Source organism: Podarcis bocagei, assembly GCF_964188305.1.
Source record: "Podarcis bocagei genome assembly, chromosome: 9".
NCBI lineage: Eukaryota > Metazoa > Chordata > Lepidosauria > Squamata > Lacertidae > Podarcis > Podarcis bocagei.
Genome location: NC_138134.1, coordinates 77,968,649 through 77,980,653, shown reverse-complemented (window position 1 = coordinate 77,980,653; position 12,005 = coordinate 77,968,649). Strand labels below are relative to the sequence as shown.

At 52.3% G+C, this 12,005-nt stretch overlaps 2 protein-coding genes across 2 annotated transcripts in view; both read right to left on the bottom strand.

Annotated features, from left to right (window-relative positions):
• Window positions 1-272, bottom strand: part of LOC308594281 (uncharacterized protein) — a 115,718-nt gene extending 115,446 nt beyond the window's left edge. The window contains exon 1 of the mRNA XM_081207246.1: window positions 114-272. The gene's annotated coding sequence lies outside the window, so the exon portion shown is untranslated. The remainder of the gene's footprint in view (window positions 1-113) is intronic.
• LOC308594312 (CD209 antigen-like protein A) overlaps window positions 1-12,005 on the bottom strand; it is a 156,834-nt gene that overhangs the window by 41,139 nt on the left and 103,690 nt on the right. The gene's annotated exons all lie outside the window — the stretch shown is intronic.

The following is a 12,005-nucleotide window of genomic DNA, read 5'->3' as shown; positions in this document are numbered from 1 at the left end:
TTATTGGCTTTACAGTTTATTCCAGTTGCTGTTGGTTTTCTGTTAGACTGTATTCTACATTGCTGATCAATTTCTTTGCTAATGTTTACCAATTAATAAAAGTTTGTCTCTACCTAAGAGTCTCTGTCCAGTGGAATCCAAAGAACCTCTTGCTTGCCTGGTGGTTGCTATTGGACAAACTGCCAGTAATACAGTGATACAACTGGTAATACAGCACCTGTACACAGCCCTCAAATGTTCCACCGCTCTGTTTCATTGGATGACCCTGAGTTCTTGTATTTAAAAGAGAAAAACCATCTGTAGTTTATAAAAGCTCCCTCTCATTTTCCCTCTTAGTGACCTTTTGGCCCTGGAATGAGACCCTGCAAATATCAAAGCTTGTAAGGAAAGTGTTCCACCCATCAGACTTATTTCTGTTTGGATACCTTGATGTTGTCATGGAACAATCTTTTCCTTAATTTCTTCCTAAGGGTTTTTCATCCTTCCACTGGCTAAGAACCACCTCCCTTGTGATGTCAGGCATTCCAGAACTCCTCCCATTTAGGCTATACCATTTCCTGATTGGCTGCTGATCATATCCAATCAGCATTTCACATAAAGCATAAACCCAGGCTAATGTTGGTTTCAGATTTGTTATACTACTTATTTTTTCAAAAGTTATTAGTTTAATTTTTTTTATTTAGGCCGGGTACATACTTTACCTTCAAAGCATATCCCCCAGAAGAATCCTTACTCCTCATAAACTCTGCTAGCAATATTGGAAAGCTTTCTATCTCAACACTTGTACCAGGAAAGATGGCAAAGTGCATTAGTGTAAATCTTCATTTGCAAAGTTAAAGCACAAAGAAAAGTAACAGAAGCAGTTAAATTTCAACATGTTTGGTCTACATTTATTGAATGTATCATCATCAAAACATTCATGCCATCAGTGCTATTTTTCCACACTTAAAAGGTACTGGAACTGACCATGAACACCTCCCTTGCAAAAAAGCCCTGCATGCAACTGACCTTCAACCAAAGGCAACTCATCGAGAATTGTACTTGGATAGAAAGACAGATCTGCACAAACTCTGAATTGGACTCTGATAAGCTTCACATTCCTGCCCACCTAGTAGTTCGAAAGCACGTCAAAGTGCAAGTAGATAAATAGGTACTGCTCTGGCGGGAAGGTAAATGGCGTTTCCGTGCGCCAGAAGTGGCTTGGTCATGCTGGCCACATGACCCGGAAGCTGTACGCTGGCTCCCTTGGCCAGTAAAGCGAGATGAGCACCGCAACCCCAGAGTCGGTCACGACTGGACCTAATGGTCAGGGGTCCCTTTACCCTTTACCTTTAAGCTTCATATGCTAGAAACCCCTCATAACGGCTAAGGGAGCTGGGCATGTTTAGCCTGGAGAAGAGGACGTTAAGGGGTGATATGATAGCCATGTTCAAATATATAAAAGGATGTCACATAGAGGAGGGAGAATGATTGTTTTCTGCTGCTCCAGAGAAGCGAACACGGAGCAATGGATCCAAACTACAAGAAAGAAGATTCCACCTAAACATTAGGAAGAACCTCCTGACAGTAAGAGCTGTTCAACAGTGGAATTTGCTGCCAAGGAGTGTGGTGGATTCTCCTTCTTTGGAGGTCTTTAAGCAGAGGCTTGACAACCATATGTCAGGAGTGCTCTGATGGTGTTTCCTGCTTGGCAGGGGGTTGGACTCGATGGCCCTTGTGGTCTCTTCCAACTCTATGATTCTATGATTCTATGATAACTATGTACCCTTGTTTCTCTTATTGTTCATTATGTTTTTGTATGTTTATATGACACTACCAATAAAAATATTGTTCAAAAATGATTTCTGTCATTCATATCCTGCCCTTCTGTATAAAGATACAAGAATCATATAACACTGGTCCTATCTCTAGTGGCCCCCAGTACATTTCTGAGCACAATTCAACATGTTGGTGCTGACCTTTAATCCTCTAAATGGCCTCAGCCTTGTATACCTGAAGGAGCATCTCCAGCCCCATAGTCCAGCCTGGAGGTCCAGCTCCAAGGGTCTTCTTCTGGCTTCCTCACTGTGAGAAGTGAGGTTGCAGCGAAACAGGCAGAGGGCCTTCTTGTGGAACACCCTTCCATCAGATGTCAAGGAGATTAAGAACTACACAACTTTTAGAAGACATCTGAAGGCAGCCCTATATCGGGAAAGTTTTAACACCAGAAGCTGAGAGACCAGTAGGTTCAGAGGCTGCTCAATTGTGGGGAGAGCTGGACATTTTTGAGATAGTAGCTAGGCAACCAGGAGGGAGGGAGCCTTTAGGAGATTCTTCAGTCAAGAGTGGTGGGGAAGTCCCTCCGTCCCCTAGAACTCGGATGACTGAAAGTGTCCAGGAACAACAGAAGGCTTGTTACTTCTAATTGGAAACTACAGGAGGGAGAGGGAAACTCCCTTGCCAGCCAGTGTACTTGACATCCCCTGAAACAGGCCTTGCATTCTCCAGTGTCCATTGTATGCTGAATCAAGTTAAATATACCACATACAAATCACCACTCAAATGAGAAAAAACACACAGAAAGCAGATGGAGAACCAAGAAAGAAAAAGAGAGAATTAAACCAGGCTCCCTCTGGCCTGTTATTAAAAGGCACCATGACCTTGGGAGAAAGATTACAGGACCAGTTCATTCTTGCTTAAACCAGCTTAACCCAAAACAGCACCTGCTCTCAGCAGAATGGAAACTTACTTGTCAGTTAAAATGTTCCAGGTTGCACCAGCTAGAAAAGGCACCAACTTCTAGCTTGTGTCACACAGAGAAAATACCAGAACCTTCTACTTGAATCAATAGGTAAGAAATGATCTCTACACTTAGATTAAGGCTTTCTGTACCTCAAAAATGCAAGCTATCACACTGTGATATTTGAGTGATCTTTGAGTGAAGCGCATTATAGAAATTTAACAACAAGAAAACAAATAAAATGGCTACTAGGATCTAGGGGTCTAAGGAGACCACAAGCTTACAATGAGTCAAGAGTGTGATGCAGCAGGGGGACGGGGAACTGATGCTCTTCTAGGCTGCATCAACAGAAGTCTAGTGTCCCATTCAAGGGCAGTAATAGTACCACTCTACTTTGTGCTGTGTCCCATTTTGGGCACCACAATTTAAGAAGGATGTTGACAAGCTGGAAGGCGCGCAGAGGAGGGCAACCAAGATGATCAAGGGGCTGGAAATCATGCCTTATGAGGACTGACAGAGGGAATTGGGAATATTTAGTATGGGGAAGAGAAGATCGCCATCTTCAAAAACCTCCAGGGTTGTCACATGGAAGGTGAGACCACTTGGTTTCAAGTTACATGAAATAACATTCTGACACTAAGGGCAGTTTGACAGTGGAACAGTCTCCCTCGGGAGGTTGTGGACTCCTTTAATGGAGCTTTTTAAGCAGAGGTTAGATGGCAATCTGTCATGGAGGCTTCAGTTTGAGATTCCTGCATTGCAGAGGGTTGGACTAGATGACCCTCTGTTTTTTTTTAAAAGATATTTATTGCAAATTTTAAACAAAAAATACCAAACATATAAAATACCATCACCAAGATATAATAAAGAAAAAAGAACAGAGAGAAACAAAAGAATAAACATAGAATAGAAAAGATACAACGAAAACAACTATCCATAAATCATATTTCCATAACCTTTGGACTTCCTCACATCTCCCTTTCCTTTGTTTTCAATAATAAAGTTATAAACAGCAATTTATTACCTTATTTCAGTTCTTATTTTGTAATTCTCAAATATTATGTCTCAGGCTTTGAATATTTTTATCCAATACTTAACTGCTTAGTTTAAACATAATATTGCTTCAAGTTTCATCTTTTTCTTAAACATCGCTTATTCTCATATATCTTTCAACTAAATTGCTGATGCCATGTTATTTTCTATCGTGCATTTTTTTAACATTCATATAGCTTATAATGTTTTTGTAAGTAGTCCTTAAACTTTTTCCAGTCCTCTTCCACAGTCTCTTCTCCCAGGTCTCAAATTCTACCAGTCATTTCCGCCAGCTCCATATAGTCCATCAGTTGCATCTGCCACTCTTCCAGCGTGGGCAAATCTTGGGTCTTCCAATGTTTTGCGATAAGTATTCTTGCTGCTGTTGTTGCATACATAAAAAAGGTTCGATCCTTCTTTAACACCCTCTGGCCAACAATGCCCAGAAGAAAGGCCTCCGGTTTCTTAGGGAAGGTATACTTAAATACCTTTTTTAACTCATTATAAATCATTTCCCAAAAGGCCTTAACCCTCGGGCAGGTCCACCAAAGGTGAAAGAATGTTCCTTCAGTCTCCTTACATTTCCAACATTTATTGTCATGCAAATGGTATATTTTTGCAAGCTTGACTGGGGTCATGTACCACCTATATATCATTTTCATAATATTTTCTTTCAAGGCATTACATGCCGTGAACCTCACACCGGTGGTCCATAACCTTTCCCAGTCAGCAAACATAATGTTGTACCCAATGTCCTGTGCCCATTTTATCATGGCTGATTTAACTGTTTCATCTTGAGTATTCCATTTTAACAGCAAGTTGTACATTTTTGAAAGTACCTTAGTCTTGGGTTCTAACAATTCTGTTTCTAGTTTCGATTTTTCCACCTGGAAACCTGTTTTTTTATCCAAGTTAAAAATCTCCCTAATCTGAGCATAATGTAACCAATCTCGCACTTTATCCTTTAATTTCTCAAAACTCTGCAACCTCCAAGTATCTCCAACTTTTTCTAATATTTCCCAATATTTCGGCCATTTGGCCTCCATATTTAGTCTTTTCCGAGCCTTAGCTTCCATTGGTGACAACCACCTTCTAGTAAGTCTTTGTATTTAATCCAGACAGGACTAGATGACCCTCTGAGTCCCTTCCAACTCTACGTTCCTATGATTCTATGAGTCTAACTATCAAGCATGTGGTAAAGAAACATGACAGGATGGAATCCCCACAGAAGTTCTGAAAGCCGGCTTCAGATCTTCCTTCATGAAACAGCTCCACGACCTCCTCTTTCAGAGTTAGGAACAAGGATCCATGGCATAATAATAATAATAATAATAATAATAATAATAATAATAATAATAATAATTTGTTTCCCGCTCTCCCCCGCCAAAGCCAGGCTCAGAGCGGCTAACATCATATAAATAAGACAATATGCATAATACAATATGCAAATAAATTAACATTCAACATTCATTAAAATAATATAGAATAATATTAAATATCAGCATTTCAAAATTAAACAGACATCCACTCAACACTTACAATAAGTAATTTCTAAACTCCAATCAATAAAACAACAGCAAACCACAGTGCACAACATGATACAACACAAAATGAGAAGCAGAGACTGGAGGGTGGGGCAAGGCAGGTGGAAGGAGGCCTTGCCTGATGGAGTCTCTCCCCTCACAGTTCCTCCTCCAGGCACAGCTTCCTCATGAGGAGACCCAGGGCTGGAGGGTGGGGCAAGGCAGGTGGAAGGAGGCCTGGCCTGATGGAGTCTCTCCCCTCACAGTTCCTCCTCCAGGAACAGCTTCCTTATGAGGAGACCCAGGGCTGGAGGGTGGGGCAAGGCAGGTGGAAGGAGGCCTTGCCTGATGGAGTCTCTCCCCTCACAGTTCCTCCTCCAGGCACAGCTTCCTCATGAGGAGACCCAGGGCTGGAGGGTGGGGCAAGGCAGGTGGAAGGAGGCCTGGCCTGATGGAGTCTCTCCCCTCACAGTTCCTCCTCCAGGAACAGCTTCCTTATGAGGAGACCCAGGGCCGGAGGGTGGGGGGCAAGGCAGGTGGAAAGAGGCCTTGTCTGATGAAATCTCTCCCCTCACAGTTCTTCCTCCAGGCACAGCTTCCTCATGAGGAGACCCAGGGCTGGAGGGTGGGGCAAGGCAGGTGGAAAGAGGCCTTGTCTGATGAAATCTCTCCCCTCACAGTTCTTCCTCCAGGCACAGCTTCCTCATGAGGAGACCCAGGGCTGGAGGGTGGGCAAGGCAGGCGGAAGGAGGCCTTGCCTGATGAAGTCTCTCCCCTCACAGTTCCTCCTCCAGGCACAGCTTCCTCATGAGGAGACCCAGGGCTGGAGGGTGGGGCAAGGCAGGTGGAAAGAGGCCTTGCCTGATGAAGTCTCTCCCCTCACAGTTCTTCCTCCAGGCACAGCTTCCTCATGAGGAGACCCAGGGCTGGAGGGTGGGCAAGGCAGGCGGAAGGAGGCCTTGCCTGATGAAGTCTCTCCCCTCACAGTTCCTCCTCCAGGCACAGCTTCCTTATGAGGAGACCCAGGGCCAGAGGGTGGGGCAAGGCAGGTGGAAGGAGGCCTTGCCTGATGAAGTCTCTCCTCACAGTTCCTCCTCCAGGCACAGCTTCCTCATGAGGAGACCCAGGGCCAGAGGGTGGGGCAAGGCAGGCGGAAGGAGGCCTGGCCTGATGAAGTCTCTCCCCTCACAGTTCCTCCTCCAGGCACAGCTTCCTCATGAGGAGACCCAGGGCCAGAGGGTGGGCAAGGCAGGCGGAAGGAGGCCTTGCCTGATGAAGTCTCTCCCCTCACAGTTCTTCCTCCAGGCACAGCTTTCTCATGAGGAGACCCAGGGCCAGAGGGTGGGGCAAGGCAGGCGGAAGGAGGCCTTGCCTGATGAAGTCTCTCCCCTCACAGTTCCTCCTCCAGGCACAGCTTCCTCATGAGGAGACCCAGGGCCAGAGGGTGGGGCAAGGCAGGTGGAAAGAGGCCTTGTCTGATGAAATCTCTCCCCTCACAGTTCTTCCTCCAGGCACAGCTTCCTCATGAGGAGACCCAGGGCTGGAGGGTGGGCAAGGCAGGCGGAAAGAGGCCTTGCCTGATGAAGTCTCTCCCCTCACAGTTCCTCCTCCAGGCACAGCTTCCTCATGAGGAGACCCAGGGCTGGAGGGTGGGGCAAGGCAGGCGGAAGGAGGCCTGGCCTGATGGAGTCTCTCCCCTCACAGTTCCTCCTCCAGGCACAGCTTCCTCATGAGGAGACCCAGGGCTGGAGGGTGGGGCAAGGCAGGTGGAAAGAGGCCTTGCCTGATGAAGTCTCTCCCCTCACAGTTCCTCCTCCAGGCACAGCTTCCTCATGAGGAGACCCAGGGCTGGAGGGTGGGGCAAGGCAGGCGGAAGGAGGCCTTGCCTGATGAAGTCTCTCCCCTCACAGTTCCTCCTCCAGGCACAGCTTCCTCATGAGGAGACCCAGGGCTGGAGGGTGGGGCAAGGCAGGTGGAAAGAGGCCTGGCCTGATGAAGTCTCTCCCCTCACAGTTCCTCCTCCAGGCACAGCTTCCTTATGAGGAGACCCAGGGCTGGAGGGTGGGGCAAGGCAGGTGGAAAGAGGCCTTGCCTGATGAAGTCTCTCCCCTCACAGTTCTTCCTCCAGGCACAGCTTCCTCATGAGGAGACCCAGGGCCGGAGGGTGGGGCAAGGCAGGTGGAATGAGGCCTGGCCTGATGAAGTCTCTCCCCTCACAGTTCCTCCTCCAGGCACAGCTTCCTCATGAGGAGACCCAGGGCCAGAGGGTGGGGCAAGGCAGGTGGAAGGAGGCCTTGCCTGATGAAGTCTCTCCCCTCACAGTTCCTCCTCCAGGCACAGCTTCCTCATGAGGAGACCCAGGGCTGGAGGGTGGGGCAAGGCAGGCGGAAGGAGGCCTGGCCTGATGAAGTCTCTCCCCTCACAGTTCCTCCTCCAGGCACAGCTTCCTCATGAGGAGACCCAGGGCTGGAGGGTGGGGCAAGGCAGGTGGAAAGAGGCCTGGCCTGATGAAGTCTCTCCCCTCACAGTTCCTCCTCCAGGCACAGCTTCCTTATGAGGAGACCCAGGGCCAGAGGGTGGGGCAAGGCAGGTGGAAGGAGGCCTTGCCTGATGAAGTCTCTCCCCTCACAGTTCCTCCTCCAGGCACAGCTTCCTCATGAGGAGACCCAGGGCTGGAGGGTGGGGCAAGGCAGGTGGAAAGAGGCCTGGCCTGATGAAGTCTCTCCCCTCACAGTTCCTCCTCCAGGCACAGCTTCCTCATGAGGAGACCCAGGGCCGGAGGGTGGGGCAAGGCAGGTGGAAGGAGGCCTGGCCTGATGAAGTCTCTCCCCTCACAGTTCCTCCTCCAGGCACAGCTTCCTCATGAGGAGACCCAGGGCTGGAGGGTGGGGCAAGGCAGGTGGAAGGAGGCCTGGCCTGATGAAGTCTCTCCCCTCACAGTTCCTCCTCCAGGCACAGCTTCCTCATGAGGAGACCCAGGGCTGGAGGGTGGGGCAAGGCAGGTGGAAGGAGGCCTTGCCTGATGAAGTCTCTCCCCTCACAGTTCCTCCTCCAGGCACAGCTTCCTCATGAGGAGACCCAGGGCTGGAGGGTGGGGCAAGGCAGGTGGAAAGAGGCCTTGCCTGATGAAGTCTCTCCCCTCACAGTTCCTCCTCCAGGCACAGCTTCCTCATGAGGAGACCCAGGGCTGGAGGGTGGGGCAAGGCAGGTGGAAGGAGGCCTGGCCTGATGAAGTCTCTCCCCTCACAGTTCCTCCTCCAGGCATAGCTTCCTCATGAGGAGACCCAGGGCTGGAGGGTGGGGCAAGGCAGGTGGAAAGAGGCCTTGCCTGATGAAGTCTCTCCCCTCACAGTTCCTCCTCCAGGCACAGCTTCCTCATGAGGAGACCCAGGGCCGGAGGGTGGGGCAAGGCAGGTGGAAGGAGGCCTGGCCTGATGAAGTCTCTCCCCTCACAGTTCCTCCTCCAGGCACAGCTTCCTCATGAGGAGACCCAGGGCCAGAGGGTGGGGCAAGGCAGATGGAAAGAGGCCTTGCCTGATGGAGTCTCTCCCCTCACAGTTCCTCCTCCAGGCACAGCTTCCTTATGAGGAGACCCAGGGCCGGAGGGTGGGGCAAGGCAGGTGGAAAGAGGCCTTGCCTGATGGAGTCTCTCCCCTCACAGTTCCTCCTCCAGGCACAGCTTCCTCATGAGGAGACCCAGGGCCAGAGGGTGGGGCAAGGCAGATGGAAAGAGGCCTTGCCTGATGGAGTCTCTCCCCTCACAGTTCCTCCTCCAGGCACAGCTTCCTTATGAGGAGACCCAGGGCCGGAGGGTGGGGCAAGGCAGGTGGAAAGAGGCCTTGCCTGATGGAGTCTCTCCCCTCACAGTTCCTCCTCCAGGCACAGCTTCCTCATGAGGAGACCCAGGGCCAGAGGGTGGGGCAAGGCAGGTGGAAGGAGGCCTTGCCTGATGAAGTCTCTCCCCTCACGGTTCTTCCTCCAGGCACAGCTTCCTTATGAGGAGACCCAGGGTGGGGCAAGGCAGGTGGAAGGAGGCCTTGCCTGATGAAGTCTCTCCCCTCACAGTTCCTCCTCCAGGCACAGCTTCCTCATGAGGAGACCCAGGGCTGGAGGGTGGGGCAAGGCAGGCGGAAGGAGGCCTGGCCTGATGGAGTCTCTCCCCTCACAGTTCCTCCTCCAGGCACAGCTTCCTCATGAGGAGACCCAGGGCTGGAGGGTGGGGCAAGGCAGGTGGAAAGAGGCCTTGCCTGATGAAGTCTCTCCCCTCACAGTTCCTCCTCCAGGCACAGCTTCCTCATGAGGAGACCCAGGGCTGGAGGGTGGGGCAAGGCAGGCGGAAGGAGGCCTTGCCTGATGAAGTCTCTCCCCTCACAGTTCCTCCTCCAGGCACAGCTTCCTCATGAGGAGACCCAGGGCTGGAGGGTGGGGCAAGGCAGGTGGAAAGAGGCCTGGCCTGATGAAGTCTCTCCCCTCACAGTTCCTCCTCCAGGCACAGCTTCCTCATGAGGAGACCCAGGGCCGGAGGGTGGGGAAGGCAGGTGGAAAGAGGCCTTGCCTGATGAAGTCTCTCCCCTCACAGTTCCTCCTCCAGGCACAGCTTCCTCATGAGGAGACCCAGGGCTGGAGGGTGGGGCAAGGCAGGTGGAAGGAGGCCTTGCCTGATGGAGTCTCTCCCCTCACAGTTCCTCCTCCAGGCACAGCTTCCTCATGAGGAGACCCAGGGCCGGAGGGTGGGGCAAGGCAGGTGGAAGGAGGCCTGGCCTGATGAAGTCTCTCCCCTCACAGTTCCTCCTCCAGGCACAGCTTCCACATGAGGAGACCCAGGGCTGGAGGGTGGGGCAAGGCAGGTGGAAAGAGGCCTTGCCTGATGAAGTCTCTCCCCTCACAGTTCTTCCTCCAGGCACAGCTTCCTCATGAGGAGACCCAGGGCTGGAGGGTGGGGCAAGGCAGGTGGAAGGAGGCCTTGCCTGATGGAGTCTCTCCCCTCACAGTTCCTCCTCCAGGCACAGCTTCCTCATGAGGAGACCCAGGGCCAGAGGGTGGGGCAAGGCAGGTGGAAGGAGGCCTTGCCTGATGGAGTCTCTCCCCTCACAGTTCTTCCTCCAGGCACAGCTTCCTCATGAGGAGACCCAGGGCCAGAGGGAGGGGCAAGGCAGGTGGAAGGAGGCCTTGCCTGATGGAGTCTCTCCCCTCACAGTTCCTCCTCCAGGCACAGCTTCCTCATGAGGAGACCCAGGGCCGGAGGGTGGGGCAAGGCAGGTGGAAGGAGGCCTGGCCTGATGAAGTCTCTCCCCTCACAGTTCCTCCTCCAGGCACAGCTTCCACATGAGGAGACCCAGGGCTGGAGGGTGGGGCAAGGCAGGTGGAAAGAGGCCTTGCCTGATGAAGTCTCTCCCCTCACAGTTCCTCCTCCAGGCACAGCTTCCTCATGAGGAGACCCAGGGCTGGAGGGTGGGGCAAGGCAGGTGGAAGGAGGCCTGGCCTGATGAAGTCTCTCCCCTCACAGTTCCTCCTCCAGGCATAGCTTCCTCATGAGGAGACCCAGGGCTGGAGGGTGGGGCAAGGCAGGTGGAAAGAGGCCTTGCCTGATGAAGTCTCTCCCCTCACAGTTCCTCCTCCAGGCACAGCTTCCTCATGAGGAGACCCAGGGCCGGAGGGTGGGGCAAGGCAGGTGGAAGGAGGCCTGGCCTGATGAAGTCTCTCCCCTCACAGTTCCTCCTCCAGGCACAGCTTCCTCATGAGGAGACCCAGGGCCAGAGGGTGGGGCAAGGCAGATGGAAAGAGGCCTTGCCTGATGGAGTCTCTCCCCTCACAGTTCCTCCTCCAGGCACAGCTTCCTTATGAGGAGACCCAGGGCCGGAGGGTGGGGCAAGGCAGGTGGAAAGAGGCCTTGCCTGATGGAGTCTCTCCCCTCACAGTTCCTCCTCCAGGCACAGCTTCCTCATGAGGAGACCCAGGGCCAGAGGGTGGGGCAAGGCAGATGGAAAGAGGCCTTGCCTGATGGAGTCTCTCCCCTCACAGTTCCTCCTCCAGGCACAGCTTCCTTATGAGGAGACCCAGGGCCGGAGGGTGGGGCAAGGCAGGTGGAAAGAGGCCTTGCCTGATGGAGTCTCTCCCCTCACAGTTCCTCCTCCAGGCACAGCTTCCTCATGAGGAGACCCAGGGCCAGAGGGTGGGGCAAGGCAGGTGGAAGGAGGCCTTGCCTGATGAAGTCTCTCCCCTCACGGTTCTTCCTCCAGGCACAGCTTCCTTATGAGGAGACCCAGGGTGGGGCAAGGCAGGTGGAAGGAGGCCTTGCCTGATGAAGTCTCTCCCCTCACAGTTCCTCCTCCAGGCACAGCTTCCTCATGAGGAGACCCAGGGCTGGAGGGTGGGGCAAGGCAGGCGGAAGGAGGCCTGGCCTGATGGAGTCTCTCCCCTCACAGTTCCTCCTCCAGGCACAGCTTCCTCATGAGGAGACCCAGGGCTGGAGGGTGGGGCAAGGCAGGTGGAAAGAGGCCTTGCCTGATGAAGTCTCTCCCCTCACAGTTCCTCCTCCAGGCACAGCTTCCTCATGAGGAGACCCAGGGCTGGAGGGTGGGGCAAGGCAGGCGGAAGGAGGCCTTGCCTGATGAAGTCTCTCCCCTCACAGTTCCTCCTCCAGGCACAGCTTCCTCATGAGGAGACCCAGGGCTGGAGGGTGGGGCAAGGCAGGTGGAAAGAGGCCTGGCCTGATGAAGTCTCTCCCCTCA